The 19494-nt window shown below is 41.4% G+C and overlaps 1 protein-coding gene across 1 annotated transcript in view; it reads right to left on the minus strand.

The window, feature by feature from the left end:
• NLGN1 (neuroligin 1) overlaps positions 1-18491 on the minus strand; it is a 426523-nt gene extending 408032 nt beyond the window's left edge. The window contains exon 1 of the mRNA XM_071438049.1: positions 18286-18491. The gene's annotated coding sequence lies outside the window, so the exon portion shown is untranslated. The remainder of the gene's footprint in view (positions 1-18285) is intronic.
• Between the last annotated feature and the right edge of the window lie 1003 nt (positions 18492-19494).

Raw genomic sequence — 19494 nt, forward strand, 5'->3', positions numbered from 1 at the left:
TAGGTGAATTTTGAAGCTTGCCAAACAGTACTGTGAACAACTATTTTCAAGGCACATATTCTTTTGCTTTGAAAACAAGTTACAGTGGATGATGAAAAGCACTAAGGCACTTTTTCAATAAGGTGTCTCAAGAAAATAGATATTTTTAAGCAACAGGAAAGCTTGAATATGATAAATATGTGTGCATTTGCAAATCCTTCCCTGGAGGACTGAATGGTTTAAAGAAATACCTCACATATTATTTTGCCTTTCATTTAATAGTTCAAATCTAGCAGATTTGAAGAGTAGAAGTAAACAGCTGTTCCTATCTGTTACTGCTGGGCAGCCTATGCAAAATGAACCATTAGTTTTAGACTTGTTCCTATTAGATAAATTCTCACTTTGTAAAATCACCTCTGCACCCAAACACATCTGTCAGCAACCCCAGTGTCTTTGGAAGCAGTGAAACACAAAAGTTATCATTGATAAATTGGCTGCTTCTTTCCTGTTAGTGCAGGAATGGGGTTGCTGCTGATGAACTATATTGCAGCTATGCATAACCTATTCCTAAAGCACTGCTGTTTTGTCTAGGGGCTTCTACTGCCAAGAAACACTCTTTTATATTATTTCCCAAGGGGCCCAGATCTAAGTGTAGTAGAGGATTTCACAATTAGTCTATTTTCTCATGAGATGCAGCCTAAATTTTTCTTCCTCTTAACTCAATCACATTTTTCCAACTTAAAATCTCTTCTGCTCTACATAATTCTTCCCGCTTCTGTTGCCTGAGTCATAGTTACATTTATAACACCATATTCTCCCCCTGTACATCACCAACCAAAATGTTTTTGGAGTTTTCTTCCAGGTTTTTTGTTTGGGATTTCTTTTTAGTAGGGTGGGGATTTGGGGAGGGAGGGGGTTGTTTTGTTGTTTTGCTGTTTTATCCTAACCTCACATCTCTCTGAGAGCTCTGTGATTAATTTCCTATTTACATTTCTTATCTTCCCAGACTCCAGCAGATGACAGGACAGAGGGACTTGGGAGGGATCCTAGGGCTCCCTGCAGGAGCCATAACCCCACTGCAGGGTGGATTATGGCTTCCCTAAAGGACACCAAACACCAAGCCCAGAGCCAAGGCAAGCTCCAAGGCGTGCACAGCATGCCAGCCTGTGAGATACAAGTGCAGCACCAGAAGGAAGGAAGGGAAGAAACAAATTCTCATCACTGCTGTCATGGAACTGGGCAAGTCCACCAAGTTTTCCTAGCTTGAGAGGAAAACCAGGTCCATGGCATGGTCCATTGTTCCTTATTTTTCTTACAATATTTGCTTCATTACAGCTGTGTCTCAGTAGTTTCTTAACTCGCTGCATGAACAGAGCTGCACCTTCCACCACGTTCTGTGCTGTGCACCATCTTCAAGCACCCAAGACATGAGGAGCCCTCCTGATATCTCCCAGACCATAACCCCTCCCAATCCATCTCCCTCTGGCACGACACAAAAAAAAAATTAGCTGCGACCCTGATCTTAGAGGTGATCTGCAAAGGTTTTGCTGAAAATTAAAAGCTTGTTTGAGATCCCTTAGGAAGATAAAAGTACACAGCTTGGTTAAAATGGAATTACTGCAGTATTAAAGAGGGATGTGAGGGACAGACTACCAATTACTTTCACCTTCATTCAGGACACAGAGCTGTGGAAAAAGCAAGGGGTGAACCCTCAGCTCCCTTCATTTCAGGAGCAGCCTGGAACCTGCCCAGTCCTCGGGTACCACCATCATGGCAGAGGTGCTGGCTCACACCCATCAATGGGGAACAGAGTCATTCCTGCCCTGCCAGCCACAACCCTACAAAGCCCAGCATGGTCTGCAGGCCCTGGCAGCATCTCTGCCTTCCCTGGTACCTTCCTACTTCAGTCTGGGCGCAAGGCAGCACCCAGGCATCACCTCAGCACAGGTGGGAAGGAGCTTTGGTGGGATGAGCCTCCAGCTTTCCCTGACAGGTGAATCTCCTGGGCAAGATGTGCCTCCAAAACACACTGTCCCTAATTCATCCCCTCTGGAGCTCTCAAGAAACATTGCCTGAAGACTTGACTTTTCCCTGCTTGCCTTGAAGAAGCTTTGGAACACAGTCAGATCCCATCCGACCCACATCTGGAGTCTCTTCCTTCATTTCACTCAGTTTTGCTTTTTTTCCTCCCCTTTTCACTTTTTAAATTTAACCTGACTCGACAATTTACAACATTCTTCACAGCTTTGCACCTTGTGGAGCCCCATCTGTGCATGCAAAATGCTTCCAAATCCAAATGTTAGTGCTCTGGATTGCGGTTTAACTGCTGGAGCTGGAGGATTTGTGTTTCGGGGGAAAGGGAAGGGTGCTCTGCCTCCCACAGTGGGGGAAACAAACCTCTGTGCACTCGGGTTTCTTGTTCTTAACTATGAGATCTGATGGAAGGAAGGAAGGACATCTGCAAGAGGGTAATAGAGACAGTAAAGGAGTGGGAAAACGCTGCTGAAGAAGGAATTAGAACAGCAACACTTGAGTTCAGCTGTTCACCACAGTTAACACAGCACGGGGCTGCAAAAAGAACCATTCAGACCCTGTCTTGCAAAAAATGGGAACTCAAAATCCTTGTTACCACAGGCACCCTGTGCCTTTTGTCCTGAACCCAAGCACCCAAGAGCAAGGTGTTATCAATCACAAGCCATTCACAGGTGTGGCAGCAGCCTGAAATCTGCTTTGTGGCATCTTTGCAGATGCAGTCACCCACAAGTCTGAGTCACCTTGTACCACCAGGTTCCCCATCTTTGGCTTTTTTCACCTGTGAAATAGCTCTGACTGAAAAAGAAGTTTAATTCCCTTTGAATTGAAGAAATGTACATATTTCTAAGTAAAAGATGAAAAAGAAAGAGGAAAATGTAGAAAATTCAAGTTGATACTGATGCCTTGTGAAGGCTGACCTAGAACAGAGAGTAGACAGAGCTAAAGAATAAAGTAGGGATTTATTAAGAGGCCTCAAATAGATCCACCTTGAGCAGCACAACCCAAAATGGCCACAAAATGGACAACCGGTCATGGGGTTTCACACTTTTGTCAGTTTTGGTCCATTAGCATATTGGAGCTAATTGTCCAATTCCAGCTTTAGCCCATGCAGTCCATCCTTCTTGTTTTTCTCTCTTCAGCCCACGTTGTTTTTGCTCTTGGGCCTGAGATCTGGATTGGTTGTCCTTGGTCCCCAGCTAGAAAAGGAATTGTTTTGTCTCCCTGCTCTGTGAAGAGAGCTCACCATCCCCAACATGAAGCATAGACTTACAACTAAAGGAGAATAGAATATGAAAAATAGAAAAGCTGAAACCTGAGGCATCAATACCAATCAATCAGAAATGCTGATGTGGGGTGGAAGCTCACTGCATGTGGTTCAGAGGACATTACAGCACCTTAGTCTGTCCTTCAGTGATGTGCAAGGACCAACCTGAGTGAACCCCAACCCTCCATCTCCTCCATCCTCCCACCCTCCAGCACTGCTGCTCCAAGGGATGAGTGTCAAACACTCCCTCAGGCACAGAGGCTCATGCCCTGGGAGAGTGAATGGCTTTTAAAGTTCTGTGCACCCCTTGAGCACAGCCCAAAGCAGCACAGCATGGGGCAGAAACCATTGTGCCCCACAATAACAAACTGCAGAAGGGAATTAAGGGAGGCACTTCAGCTGTCAGCACTTTTTTTCCCTCACTTAGGATGAAAGAATGAAAATCTGGATTAGTTGCATGATCAGCTGTTGGGTTTTCTTTTAAAAATTCCCTACAAACTGTGTGGAAGGCAGCCAGCCACCAGCTTCAGCAATTCAAACTTGATATATTTAGGGAAACTGTACGTGCTTTCCTAATGAATATTTCCCCTGAGTCAGGGGAGCATAAGGAAATCTGAGGATTGCAGAGAATGAGGGGAAGTGGATTTATAGAGTAAGCTGCAACTGTTTCAGGCTTCATGTGCTAGAGACAATAAAGGGGTCTGTATCACTGTTTCATTTACAAAATTAAAGGTTCTTTACTTAGGGCCAGTGGAATCTTTGGGAGTGAACTCCACCTGAACTGCAGCCATTGTTTGTACGATGGTTCAAATGATGCGGCGTGACACATTCAAAAATGCACACATAATTTAGATTAATTGCCCAGCACACGGACCTTTCAGAGCCTGCAGTGAGACTGGAGCTCTGTGGCAGCACACAGTACAGAGAGGGAGGAGAACCCAGCTCAGGGTTCACTTGGCAGAGACTTGATTCTCCTGCACGTGTGATGCCGCTCCTGACAACAAATCCCCGCGGCCCTCCCTGCTCAGCTGCAGGATCTGTCACTGCTCCTCACTCTCCTGGGTGAGTCACTCCAGCAGAAGGCTCTGACAGGAGCCCTTTGGTCCATTCACACCGAGGGAACAGCAGTCATTAGTCATATTGAACAGAATAAAAATGAATATAATCGACACCAAATGGGTTCTACGGAATTTGTTCCCAAACCCAGTGGGGCTGAACCCTTATATTGTGCAAACAGGCTCCTGGGAATCAATAAACTCATTGATTTATACCAGCTGACAACTTCCCCGTTGAATTTAATGGGAAATTATCTCTTTTCTATAGATTTTCCCCACTGCTTATAATTACAGTTCTCTCAAATTTTACGGGGTGATTCAATGATCAACATTCTTTGTCAGGCCTTTTAGAAATGGTCTCAGTTTTGGAAAGCAAGTACATGGGAGAGATTCAGAGCAGCTTTCAGACTGATCACAAACCTGGAGTCGCTATTTGTTACTGCAGTGCTGTCAGGAGCACACACCTCCCTACACACCACAGCTCCCTGACAGCCTCCAGCCTTTCCCCACCCCAAGGCTGTGGTAGGTACCCCACACATTCTCCTGATGGTGGGAATGAGAAGGAGCAGATCCCCTGGAAAATAGACAGGACACCCATACAACAGGAGACCTCACCCCACAGAAGTTTTTAGGGAGTCTCAATAGTGTTATAAACTGTGTAAATTCATCCAGGTTTGGGTCATCACTCATGTCCATGTGTACCCCAGCACAAACCTATCACCTGTTAAACGCCATTGGAGCATCATCATGGTTACTCCCTGGTTTCTTAGCTTTGGCCATTGGTTGCAAGTTAAAGTTTCTCTTGAATTGTTGTTTTTTTTTTAACCTGAGTGAAGTTGTTTTCCCGTACCTCCATGGGAAATGTCCAAAATTTACAGACTAAAGTTGCTTCCAGTAAATACATGGCAGATATGAACTCAAGGGCAATGGCACCAGCTGTCAGGGAGAGCCACTGGGTGCAGGAGTCCCCTTGTGAGCCACAGATCATCCTATCTGAGGCACACATTTAACCCTTTTTAATACCAGACAAATTTCTACATCATGGAATTAGATTGGTTTGGGTTGAAAGGAATGTCAAAGATCATCCACACCCAATTCCTCCACCATGGGCAGGGACACTTTCCACTAGACCAGGTTCCTCCAAGTCCCATTCAGTTTTGAACATTTTCATGCATTTAAAAGTTAGGAAGAAATATATCAACTACATTTAGAGCTGAAGAAAAGTACAGAGTTCTGCTGCCAATATTGCCTTAACTGGGACAGAAAACACTTTCCCTATTTGGTTATAGAGGAAAAGTAATTTCTTTGCAGATGGAGAAAAATTAATTTTCGGACAGAACCTTAGGTTATATCAGCTGAAATACACTGATCTACTGATCAAAGATAGGGTTTCATTAACTTAAAACAAAATGGTGGAATTCATTTTTAAGTGATAATGCAAAACCTACACAGAGTAGACCCTCCAGTAAGGTGAGAAGTAAGAACTGTCTCTTCCTGTGAAGTTGCAGATTCATTTTCATAAATTTATGAAATACTTCTCAAGCTAGTGGGAGTTGCTGTGCAAAGAACTTCAGTGCATTTAAAACACTCTTAAAGGCATTAACCTCCCACATTTTATGTTACAGTGTTCCCTAGGTAACCTTGGGGCAGGAACATCTCACTCCATGATGTGCACTTCCCCAAGAGGCTGTAAGAAGGAAAAATCACCCCAAGACAGCAACAGCATTCAGACATCTTCTCTTTGAGTTACACCCTCATTACACCAGTAACATCAATTTATCTTTCCTCCCTGTAAATCAGAATCTTCCTGTTACCAGTACTTAGACACACTCACAAATAACCTTAACAGAGCACATATAACTCATATAACTTCAAAAATAAACAAACCCTTCAGCAAGCTAGGGATAATTGTGTAGGCAGATGAAGATCGATGGTGAATCCCAGGATATTGAAGTAGTAATTAAAAATAAACAAACAGGAGATAAAAATAGAACTTAAGCAAAATATTTTCCCATTAGGGGTATACAGTAGTCAAGCACCCTATCAAAAAAGAAAAAGCTGGAGAAGAACAAATTTCTTTCTATTTTAAGTAAAATGAGATTCGTATTCCTGTAGAAAACAGGCTGCAACCTCCAATTAAATCTATTATCAAAGCCAGAATAAACTCCATTTTTTTGAGATTGGTAAATACTCAACATTTTTGAAAAATTCAGAGATATCCTGCCCTTGACTATGCAAAACTTGTGAGTGTGACTTCTGCAATGCACACCAGTCACACCCTCCTCTGCCATCTCAAAGACCATGATGAACGTGGTGTTAAATGCCTTAGCCCAGGTCCTCTGCCTGAGCTATTTAACATAAAATCAGAATATAAACACAAGTATCTACTAAACGTCACTCCCTTGAAAATGAGTGTATATTGTGGCATCGCTTCAAACAAAAGACAAATACACTGGAAATCTTGCTTTAGTTTTCCCTCCTTCTGTACTGTAAGAAATGTGATGATCATGCATAGGTGATACAAGCTTTCAGTAAGAGATATAGACCCACAAAAGGACACTCCAGCACAGTCCATTCACGTTCCTTGTGCATACAATCTTTGCGTTCTGCCTTTTGGGAGCAGGCTCAGTTTAATTTCAAGACCAAAATTTAGAAATAAAAAGGAAGGGATAAAACAATAAGGAACATCAGCTTGCCATTCTTTTTTACTTTTGTGTGTAATTTCTGATTCTTCGTTATGGTTACAACGCTTTGTGCACTTTCACTTAAGCTTTCATCAGTACTGTACAGAGTAATTTTGAGACTTAGAAGATTCTAACTCATAGTTAAGTATACAAAAGCATGGTATTTTTTTACTTCAGCTGAAAAACTATGCATCATGTCCAAAAATCACATTTAAATATGGAGGGGGAAAGAGGAGCTCAGCATCTATGGAAGCAACCATTACACTACTTTGCACTATCTGCATTTATGAGAATATTGATCCAGTTAAGCTGATATTTGTTCTGTTCCATATCATGTTCCTCAAGAAATATCCTGGTTCAACAGCTGTGCTAAAACACTGCATCCCAGCCACTGCTGGGACACACTCATAATTGAAGTTTGCATATTAGTACCATTTTTCTTTCTGTACACTCTCCACCTTATCCCTAAAATCCACTATAGAACTGAGAGGAAAAGAAACATGGGAATCTGGATCACAACAAAGGAAAAAAATAACCATTTAGGACAGCAGCAGAGCCAAGTGTAATTCACAACTGAGCACCTTAATATCCAGAGTTTTCACACTCTGGTCTGAAAAATCTGCTCAATATATACAGCTTCTCTCTAATAAGATCAGGGCTCTAAGATCAGCCAAACCTACCCACTGCTTAGCTGGCACTGAATTTGCTAACGCATTTCTCAGATTCATACTTACTAATGGAGTCTTGAAAAGCTCTGCTGAGGTCAATGAGGATAGAAATTCTGAAGTCTTACTTCCTAATTCCACAGATTGGGGTTTTTTGTATCAAATCAGCCCTTTCTTTATCAAAAACAGGAGCAGACTTTGGCCACTGCCTCAACAATACAGTTCGTTGTAATACTGATGAAAAAAAAGCACAAGTTTTCTCAAATTCCTCTAAAAATCACTTTCTTGATTGCGAAGTGGGGGCAATGAGAACTGCTTTATCTTAAATATGAAAAATTACCAGTGATCAAGCACAAAGTGCTCAAGAATTGATGGAGGTTGGCTGAGCACAAGTACTGCTGAAAAGCCCAGTCATGAAGAGCCAGCTGGTGAGCTCTGGGGTGGGAATTCTTGGGAGGGCTCTGTGCTCTGCTGCAGCTCATGGCAGTCCTGTCCTCAATGAAACTCTTGAATTTTAGCTCTGGCCTTGGAACACGACACCAGAACCAACAGAGAGGTAAAATGGTATGAAGAGAAATTAGAGGTATTCAAGTCAGCAGGAACTGATTTAATTTAGAATCATAGAATCATTTAGGTTGGAAAAGACCTCCAAGATAATCAAGTCCAGCTTTTGGCTGATCACCACCTTATCCACAAAATTGTGGCTGCTCCAAGTGCCACAGCCAGTCATTCCATGAACACCTCCAGGGATGGTGACTCCACCTCCCTGTACAGCCCACTCCAATGCTCAACAACCTTTCCATGAGGGAATCTTTCCTGATGTCCAACCTGAACCTCTCCTGGCACAGCTTGAGGCTCTGTCCTCCTGACCTGTTCACTAGGTTTAGCTTATTTTTAGACCACAGGATCTACCTGACATCCAATTCCCAGCTTCTAACTTTCATCTTGGAGAACTTCTGGAGGAGCAGTGATATGCCAGAGGAAGGGCATGCAGCAACCCAAACAGCTCATGGTTAGAGGCTGGATTTGGGATACTCAGTGCTTCCCTTGGAAACAGGCACCAAGCTTCAGCTGTTGTAAATTCTTATTATTCAGAGTGCTAATACGGCATAACTGTGTTTTGAACAAGCTGGAGTTATTGAGAATATCCTGGCATGTCCTGGAACATGAAACAAAGGCACAAGTAATCTCAGGCTTCAAAAGTTTAACCAAGTTGTGGTAGCAAGAGAAACTAATGCTGGTTAATCACAGTTTACTGCAGGACTTGCTCTATCTCCTTACTATGTATATTGGCTTCTTCAAGAGCCAGGCATTAACAGCATGATCAAATAAAGGCATTTCAGTGCCCTGCCAGTGATAATGGTCCACAGAAACACTCCAGCAATCCAGGAAGTTATAGTTTAATTCACCTGAACACATGAATTCAGTTGTCTAGCCTGGGGAGAGCTGGAAAATCAGTGAGTGGGGATAAACCTGTATTTCTTATCATAAAATTCTGTCATTTTACCTTTGGTTATTTAAAGTTACTGAGAAGATTCAAAACAAGTCTGGAAAAATACTGCACCAATGCACATTGTGCAACTGCAAGTGTCAGATACCTTGTCTGCATTAACATCCTCCAGCCCAAAAGCACCACTTAAACCTCTGTGTAATATTTTCTGTAATCTCCATACCACACTTGCATCCTTGTTGAAGGCTGTAGCTGTGCATGAACCCAGCAACATAAAAACTTGGAGTAATGTAGGACTATATTAAATTATGCATAATAGAAGAGCAAGTGGCAGATGGTATTGTAGAGTATGCTGAGATACTGGTATTTATACAATAAGCATTAAAATAAATGTGTCTAGATAAATGAGGTTATTTGCAGGTATGATGCACCTGACACTGAAATAAATGTTTATTTTCAGGTTGCATGCATCATGCACAGGTTATTTTAGACAGATTTGCATCTGTCACATTGCAAGATTGATGTGACACAGAAATGCAGACAGTAGTAAAGGGAGCTCACAGTAGCAGGTATTGGAGACAGACAACTATGAGGAGACAAAGGCTTCATAAAACAACAGCATGGAACAAAAAGAAAAACCTACCAACATCAGGGGAAACAGGAGGGACAATAGGAGGTGGCAAAATGCTTCAAATCGCTTGAAAAATGAAATCAGGAAGTTAAAAGGGACCTGTCCTGGAAAAAAAAATCACTGCAAGATGTAAGAGCAGCTGCTATGGAGTGTGACAGCCACTTAGGAGAGAGGGAAAAACCCTACTGCCTTTTGCTCTACTCATCCCAATGAATGGCAAGGCTCAAAGACAGGAAATGCTATCACAAATCAAACCAGTGTCCACCTCCTCCAGTCCCTTTTCTCTGGGCTTGCTCTCATACCCTGGGACAGAAGTGGGCAGTTGAGGTGTGGGCCCCTTTCACTGTCCTCATAAAAATAATATATAAAAAAAAAATCCACTGCAAACAGCACATACAGCACTCCCTAAACTACCCTGGCAATACTTCCCCACAGCTGTAAACAAATGTTTGACCTTCAAATCTGTTGCCCTTAATAGATGCCCATGTTCCTCAGCTTATAAAAGATGGACTCACAAAAAACCTCCTGTATTTTTGTCACAAAAAAAATAAATCTCTAGGAAGAGATGGGTCACATTATATTCTGCCTGGTCTTACTTGGAAGAAATTCAAAAAATCACATGGGAACCAAAGCAAGGGTTTGAATGACAGGTGGTAAAAACTTGGTGGGGATAACAGTGATATTTTGCTCATAAGGAATATTAATGATGGAGGAAGAATGCAAATATCCCAGCTTCTGAATGGGAAGGGAGCACTCCCTTCTGCAGTGCTCCAGACACACCAAGAACCCTGCATGCCTGAACAGTTGTCCAGCCTTTCACCACTCTGGGATGAAGTCACTGCTGCATTTACCAGGCCTGTAGCTCAGACACTTTGGGGTACTCGGGGGGGTGAAGTGTCTGTGCACAAATTAAGCATGTTTTTCCCTTTACAAAACATCAGAAATAAAATGAATTTAAAGTCTCATTCCACTGGTGCATTTAGAAGCTCCTCAAATAGTCTATTCCAAATCCACAGCAATTCTATAAAACAAAATGAATAGCACAAATCCAGCAAATATATCTCCTGCCAAGATGAGCTCTCCTGTTTTAAAATCTTTTATAGCATCTAATGTATTTATTTGCATCAAGAGGGCATTATGCCAGTTAACATCTGTGTTCTCTAGAGTTGGTAATTCTGCCTCCCATAACTAGTCATCAATTCTGCATGAAAATACACAACTGTCTTTCCACTATAGATTCTATCTGCTGCTCAAATTTTCCATGCACGTTTAGAGAAATATTTAGTGAAATTCTTCTGCATAAAGAGATACACACAGGAAAGGACAATTCAAACATCTTTGGAGACCCCACCCCCACCTACTGATGATATTTATGGACCTTTGTATTCAGAGCTAATATTCCATTATGAAAATAATTAAATACCAAATCTCCTGCTAATATAAATTGACATGGCTTCTTTGAAAGGTACAGGAAATTTCCCAGATGTCCATCAGCTGAAGAGTCAGTCCTGAAACCCTAGGGCAATTCACAGCACTCTAAATCAGTAAATGCACATATATTTTAATGTGGTTTAAATGACCTTAACTAACAATCAAATCAATGCAGGTGTCTCTTCCTGAAAGGCAGACAATTTCACCACAAGTAAGGAAATTTTTCTGGCTTATAACAGAAAAACTAGGCGCCAGAATTGCAAACAGACTCAATCTCTCTACAAATTTAGATGCCTGAACACCTCTCCTTATCTAGCATTAAATGAGCAGGAAATAAACCTATCCTTTGCTAGTGAGGAATGATAAAGGAGAATCAAAGCCATGGGAGACAATGAAAGGATCAGAGATTTGGCCAAGATCAGGAGCAAATGGGTGGATCCAAGGTAAGCCATGTGCCAAGCAAAATCATGTAGGTCATTAGAATGCAGTGAAAGAACCAATTTTGTTTCCAGCATCACCACAAAGTTTCCTTCCTCAGCTGACCCTGCTGCCAGCCTGACCAACCCTGGGGTGCAGCTGCACCACGCTGCTCACTGGCAGCATCCCTAAGGGCTGCAAGCTAAAACTCTGCTTAGAACACCAAAACCTCCAGCTCTCAGCCCTAAAATACAGTTATTGGGATGTTGGCTTGTCAATATCTGTGCCCTCTGTACCTGGTTTTATGAGAAAAGCTCCTAGCACTCTGCTTTCTGTAAAGAATTTCCCTGCAGATGGAAACCCGAGAGCTCTGTATTCTCTGCTCACCAGCATGAGCAGAAAATGCCTGTCCAGCAGCATGGTCTGGTGACTATCCTACTAATTAGTGAACTAACCACTGCCTAAATGACAGGTGGCTCATAAAGGCCACTTACAGATGGCCTGGGGGGTATTAGCAGAAGGACAACAGGCCACATTTCACTGCCTCACTCAATATTTGCAGTGCACATTTTATTGTCTGACTGTTTCCCCAGGACCCTTTACCACTTCATGCTTGGGATCTGTGCTTTGGCTCCTGCATAGCTCCAATTGTACAAGAAAATAGCTGTGTAACACTCCAGCAATCAGAACAAGGCATTTCAGATGAAGTGCTGTGTGCTCTGAATATCCACAGAAGAAACATCTTAGAATGATGAGGTCAACAACATACCCAGCATCTCCTAGAGAAAACACATACCAGTTTTTACTGCTTCTTGAGAGGTTTGTGAGCCAAATTATAGTTCCTATATTATTGTCAAGCACAGTACTCAGGTTCTCAGTTTATTAGTCAGAGGCAGGCATTTTATTTATCTGTTGCAGTTACTGCTTTTTCTCTTTTTCCTTCAGGTTTCTCTTCCACTTGGTGTTTTCTCTTGAAATTGCTCATATTTTGAACAAGAAAGCAGATTTATTTTCTTTGATCTATGTTCAGTTGGTGATATCAGAAAATAAGTAGAAGAATGCAGTATGGTTTCAGGTTACATGTGGGAGCCAATTTTCTAGGATTAATGGCTCAATTAAATGGAAGTATAACTTCAATATTCTTTTAAAAAATGTGTATCAAATCACACCATCTTTCTTATCCCTGGAAAATGTTTTAGTTATTTTACAGACCAGTGAAGTTCTGAAAGTAGAGTCTTTTTTTTGTCTCAATCACAACAGACTAAACTTTCAAGCTTGTGTACATATATTCTTGCAGGACAATTTATGGCAGTGCAATGCCAGTCAATACCACAATTAAAGAAACAACAGGGCTTTCACACCAGCTATGACTGTAAATTATTCTTTACCTCACTGTTCAGGTTATTAACTCAATTAATCCTTTTGTCCAGAAATCACCACCTTCATAGACAGTTCTCCAGCACAGAAGGTTAAAGTGGAGCCATTCAGCCAAGACCCCTTTTGCCTTCCCATTCTCAGTATAAATACCCAAAGTGGTTCAAGTTTGGCTTCATGCATTTAAAACAGGAAATTATGTACTTCTACATTTGCCAAAAAAATGGCTTATGCTGAGGCTTTTTTGTTCTCACTGCACACTGCAATAATCAAAGGCTAATGAGCAAAATTTTCTCTGTGAGTAGGTGAGAAATCCTTTGAGTTTTCCCCCCACTCTTTTCTAAGACTGAACTATGACAGTCAGAGAACTTTTTTTTTTTTGTAAATGAAAAGCATTATAGTGTGGCAGTGCATTCCAGCATGAATAGAGCACCAGCCAGAACGAAGGAACCACTTACTAATCTTATGTGATTCTACCCAATTCTCCCACACACCTGAGTCATGGTCAAGCTGTTGAGCCTCCATATATTGTGATTAATGTAAGCAGCAAGTAGAAGTGTTCTACTTTGACAGGATATTTTGACTCCACCTTTCTATTTCCCACTTAGCCCAGTCCTGAAAGCAGTGAGAAATGGTGTGATCAGAATCATCTGAGTAGTTCTGATACTTCTGTATAAAAAAGTGCTCTAATATTATTTGGCAGGGACTGCTGCCTCCTAATCATCAGACTCACATCTTCACAACACAGACAGCAACAATAGGCACTGTCATTTCCCCTAGAATTGGAGCACAAAAGCCTTCAATATGTTTGATTTTTCTGTCTCAGAACTCTTGATTTTCCAGGTTGTCCCTAAACACAAACCACAGAAGTTTTATTGTTCGTTTTATAATGAAACATTTCAGTATTGTAGCTTATTGTCTGAATGGTAATTAGGTATTTTTGATCTTCTTTTGAATGCTACTTTTTTTTTTTTATTTAAACACTTTTTGTTGTTGAGCAAACCGAGGTATATTCCTGGCTGCCACACTACAAACAACTCAATTTGGCAGATGCTGCACCTGTCACCGTTTTGTGTCTCCTCATAAGAGCAGAGAATTGCACTGGTGCAAATGTCCCTGTTGATCTGCCTCTACCACCCATGCCTGCCTTACAGTTTATGCTGGCATCCATCAACTCTCACCGTGTTTCAGCACAGATGATGCAGAAACACCAGACATTGCAAATTCTGGCCACAGCCTGAGCAATACTGACTTAAGGCATTTATTTCTCAAACATCCCACTCCAACATCTGGGGGAAAGAGTAACCACAGTGCAAGTTCTTGAATTAGACTACTCTATGAGGAAATCAAGGACTTTTTTGTGCATCTGTATGCATGAAGATCACATATTCTACCAAGAGCAGCAGAGCGTGATAGAAGTTCATTGTGCTTTAGTGAAAAGGTCATTAGACATTTGAAATAGTAATTACCTGTATCTATTCACCATCCCCTATGACATCCCTAGTAAGAGAGTTCTCTTTTATCATGCCTTTTAGACTGTACATTTCACAGACACTGTAACAAGGAATGCAGGAGTTTTTTTAATTACTTTTATATTTTGAAATAAATTATTACGTATTACTGTTGGGGGTGCCATCTTTCTTTTGTGAGCTTGGAATGAAAAAGTGAAATGCCCAGCAGAAAAAAACATTGACAAATATTGTTAGACCTCTCTAAAAAAGAACTATTAATTAAACCACAGTAGTTTGGTGCATTAAAATACCTGTTGCTAAATTCTGTATTTTAGAGATAGGAGGAGGCAGCAAGGGGCCACCAGAGTTATCCAAGGCAGAGTTATTGCATCATGCTCAGGTTATGATCAGTTGTTTCATAAAAACAAGATCAGACCATGACCAGCAGCAACTCCAGCCTAGCTGCACTTACCTTTTTTTTTTCTTGTCCCCGAGAAGACACTTAATATAAAATTTAATCATCCAAAATTGTCAGACCCAGGGCTCACTAATAAAAGGTCCCCTCACTGAAGGGATACAGAATGGGTTTTTTTTTTAAATTAAAGTCTTTGTACTTCACATTTCAAATGCTTTTTGATTTTTCTTTTTTCTTTTTTTTTTTACCTTTAATATAAGCTAAAAATAATTTTAATGGTGATTGCCATGGCAATAAGTAAGCTAAGCTCTCAATATTTGAGCTTCCAACTAACGCTGGAGTGCTCAGTGTCGTGATTTGACTGTGATTTATCACACCCAGATTAACAGAACAAACCCCACACAACACTGAGGCTCATCATGGCTCCACACATGGCAGCTCAGGGAGGAATTTTGGTCCAGCTGGGAAAGGAACAGGGACACCTGAATTCTAAGTAATTTCTTGGAAGTAGGAGTGCTGTGCTTTAGCACATGGGAGTGCAGCTGTAATAGTGCTGCTTTCAGCCAGGGGACTGAGGACTGGCTATGGAGGAGCTGCTCTGCATTTTCCATGGGCACCCCTTCCCAATCCTCCTGCTTTGCAACTTTCTTCTGCACAAAGCCTGTTTTACCTGCATTTTATCAGAGGCAATAAATCCAGTCCTAAGTGAAGAGGTCCAAGCCTCTGGAAATAAACTTGGAGTACTGAAGGTGCCTCCATGACTTTGGTGAGGCATTGAGAAAATCAATCTGCATTGATATCAAAAGAAAACTTATTGATAAGGCATAAAGAGGAATTTGATATCTCTGCCTTGATTTTATTAAAGAAATATGTTTCTCTTCAAATCACACAAATATATGCTTGTCTATAGGGGACATAAAAGATTGGTAATCAAGAAAACTTTCAATGGTTTTTCCTGCTTGACTCACTGTATAAAGGGCAAGGAGCCTGATTTTATAGATCCTAAAATATATAAAGGACTCAAACCGCAATATACAGCTTTTCGTTGTTGTTTGCTTCAATAAATCTACATTTTATCTTCTCTGCAGGGCACAAGTTTATCTTCCAAACTGCATCCATTTTGAAGAAGCACTCATCAGCACTGCAGGATAATTTTTTTTTTTGAGAAGTGCTGGAGGATTTCTGACTCCTAGGGAGCAGGAGTATCAGAAAAATATAAAGATTAGAGCTTAAAACATAAGTAGAGGAGAGTATATCTGCCCTCACCTTCTGTGACAGACAGTGCTTTGCTGTGCAGATCACTGTTAGAAAATGCACACTCCAAACTGTAAGAAAAGCAGCACTCTGGTGCAGGTGTGTATTCAGGAGCCAGGTGCAGGCTGATTCTGACACCACACGTAGCCAGTCACCTGTGACTTGTAATTTTTCACTTGTTCTGCATCTCTGTATAACTTTCCTCAAATCAAAACCCTAGTTCATCATGCTGCACATTACCACCAGGACCCATTACCACAGCTTGAGCCTTTATTAAGGTATCGATATTCTTCCCAGCACTCTTTGCTCCACAATCCCCAATTAAATTACTGCTTTAATTGTCTGCTGTCACTGACAGATAGGTGAGTTCATGTGCTACTCCACAGCAGCAACTGAAGGTACTTGCCTAACTGCAGAATTACAGTACAGACTTAACTGTTCCTTCTTTATGCATAAGAAATGGTCATAAATCATTGCTTCAGCACAATCTGCTCCAAATGGTGTGTTTGGGGATTTTTTTCCCCTTTTTCCAGGCTGTGATTCAGACTAGCACTTGCCACTGGCCTGATTTAAAAGTTATCTTCTGCTTTCCAATTTTAAAGGTCCTTCCTGCTTACCAATCTCTATCAATATTCTAAGAGCCCTAATATTCACCATGAGTAATTCTCTTAAAATAGATTTTTTTTAAAGTAGTTGTCCATATTTTGTGTGCATGGGAATCCTTCTTATGTTTTAATGAACAGGCAAGAACGAGGAAAGGGATTGACACACGGGAGTGATGTTAGACAGGCAAATTCTTTATGTTTTCTATAAAATACTACATTGTTTTACCTGGACTAAGCCTCACCAAAAATGCTCAGGAGCAATGGCATCCACCTGCACATGGCTAAAAGTGACACTGCCTCCAGCCACACAATATTCTTTTTATTCTGCTTTGATTGTTTTATACGAGATCAGAGATTTAAGCTGTGCTGAAGTGCTTTATAGCTCCAGCTAAGTTAAGAACTGACATTTTAATGGCACGTTTGAGGAATTTATATAGACAAGTCACCTGACCCTAATGTGATAGCTCCAGTGCAGCCCAGAGTAATTCAGCCCAGACCCCGTGGGGTCAGACACAACCGTAACTCTCTTTAGTCTCTGAGCTATTAAAATTCAGCCAGACTGTGAAGTTGACAGCTGTTTACTGTAAGGTTACCTCCTGCCTGCCAAATAATGGGGCTGCTCTTGGCACCTTTCCACGCTCTGAGTGGAGAAAAGGCTTCCTTGTCATCAGAACGGAGCTGAAGTCGTCGCGTTCCTCCAGCCAGGAATGTGGGTACCTTGGAACAGGCTGAAGTGAGGCTGAGCTGCTCCATTCCCTTGCCTCACTTCCTCTCAAAGCAAATGCTATCACAGCATTTGAGGGGAATAATAACTCCAAGCTAGAATTCTGCCTAGTAATAGTGGCAGACCCACAGAGTGATTAAGAGTAATGGCACCTGCTCTTACAGAGCCTCCCAGCTTTCTCAGGATACCCACATTGCTGTGGGAGAGAAAACCAGGCTGGCTTCCTTAGCCATAAGCAAAAATAAATACTTTCTCCTTTGTTACATAAAAAAAAGCCATAATTTTTTATCATCAGCTGCCAAGAAGACGCATATTAATGATAAAAAAAAGACAAATGTCATGTCGAGGTCAAGAAACACCACAGAAAAGTCAGCAAAATCCTCTCATTAGAGCCCTAATCCCCATTCCTCAAAATTTTGTAACTCTGTGTTTTACTGTTTCTAAAACCACTCTCACGTCTGCAGAAAACATTTTGTATTATAACACTATTAGCTAAAAATAGGGTAGGGAATACAACAACTCCCCTTCCTTTTCAGCTTTCCAGCTCTCCTGTGTGCCCTCTGCACAAGCCCATGAGTTTGCACTCCCTGCCACAAAGCTTGGGTGTCTCACCAAAGAGGACAAGCCCTCCTCATTTTCCTTTGTAGTCAAAACCCCATGCTCAAAGGTACAATTCAGAACCACTCACAACACGTGCAAACAAACAAAATCTTCCATTTTTTCAGCCACTTTAACTGTGAAGGGTACATAAAAGGCAATAAAACTACAAAATCTTCCTCTTGCCGTGTTTTAAAAAGAAAATAGAGAGATAACTAGTAATTTTCACTCAAAAAATGCAGTGTAACTACCTACCTGCAACAGCACTGCTGAGCTTCTGGTCCTCACAAGGGGAGCTGCAGTCCACCACCCCAGCTGGCTCAGGTGCCCACCCCGAAAGGTGGAGCCCCCCTAAACACCTCTCCTTTTAACATTTGCTGTTAATTGGCTCTAAATAGGTTTTCTTGCAACTGCCTTGTTTGGGTCTTAGGCTCTGTGTAAGCGACCCCAAGTCCCAAACTCGGTGTGGGAGTTGACTGTGGTGAGCAGCAACTGCTGTGTGGGTGTTTCAGGAGCTGGCTGGGAGGCAGCTCTCTGGTACTTGTAGGTTTTAAGTCACTTGATAACTTCTGAAAATTTTATCCAAGTGCTTTGAACACCACCAAACGTGAGCAAAACCAGGATGCAGTGGAGATACTCCTTGTGAACACAAAAAGTGTTTTCACCCTAAAATGAGCTGAAAAGCAGATATTTGTCAGTCGTGTGGAGGCACTGAGAGGCTTAGTGCAAGTCCAAGACTACAGGCTGAGGGTAGCAGCTATCTGTGCCTTACATCCCATCCCATCCCATCCCTCTCCATATTACCCAGTGAATTTTGCTAGTCTGGGCTGGAACTCTCTTCATCATCCATCAATGGTTGGCTGTTGCGCTCCCCAGGAAAGCAATCTCCACATTTCCTGGGCATTAGGATCAACTGTAATTCCCATTTATTTCACTTGTCTCACTTGTTGTTATTTACCAAGCCCTCCTTGGTTTCTGTGTTGTTAGTTCCTCTGTTTTCCACGACTAAGATGGATGTTGAGCTCTTAGCAAACAGGACTGTTCAACAGATGGCTGCTCACTTCATGCTCTATTGGACCGATTGTTTGGTCTCTTTATAATTAGATTTTTTCTGGTCCTTTGTATTATTTTAATTAATCCTTATTAATGGATGGGGCTAAACAAAAAAGGCTCTCAAGTGTAATGATTTTTAATACTTAAGAGCAGGACTTCTCATATAACAGCATTTTGGCCTGAAAACCATCTTCAAATTCTAATTGTGCATGAGCAGGAAATTGTTTTGGATGGCATTATTTTTAAAAACTCAAGTAATTTTCTTCAAACCAAGATTATTTTCTTCCTTTAATGAGTATTATAAAACCTGTCAGGTCTGAGGCTTCTATCTTTAGTCATTTGTTGGAATTATGCAAGTCCAGAATTTAAAATAGAACATATGGAGCCTCCTGACTCGGTTCAAAAATGGCA

The sequence above is a fragment of the Agelaius tricolor genome, unplaced genomic scaffold (genome assembly GCF_023055355.1).
Source record: "Agelaius tricolor isolate 1412-34295 unplaced genomic scaffold, bAgeTri1.0.p SCAF_12, whole genome shotgun sequence".
NCBI classification, from domain to species: Eukaryota; Metazoa; Chordata; class Aves; order Passeriformes; family Icteridae; genus Agelaius; species Agelaius tricolor.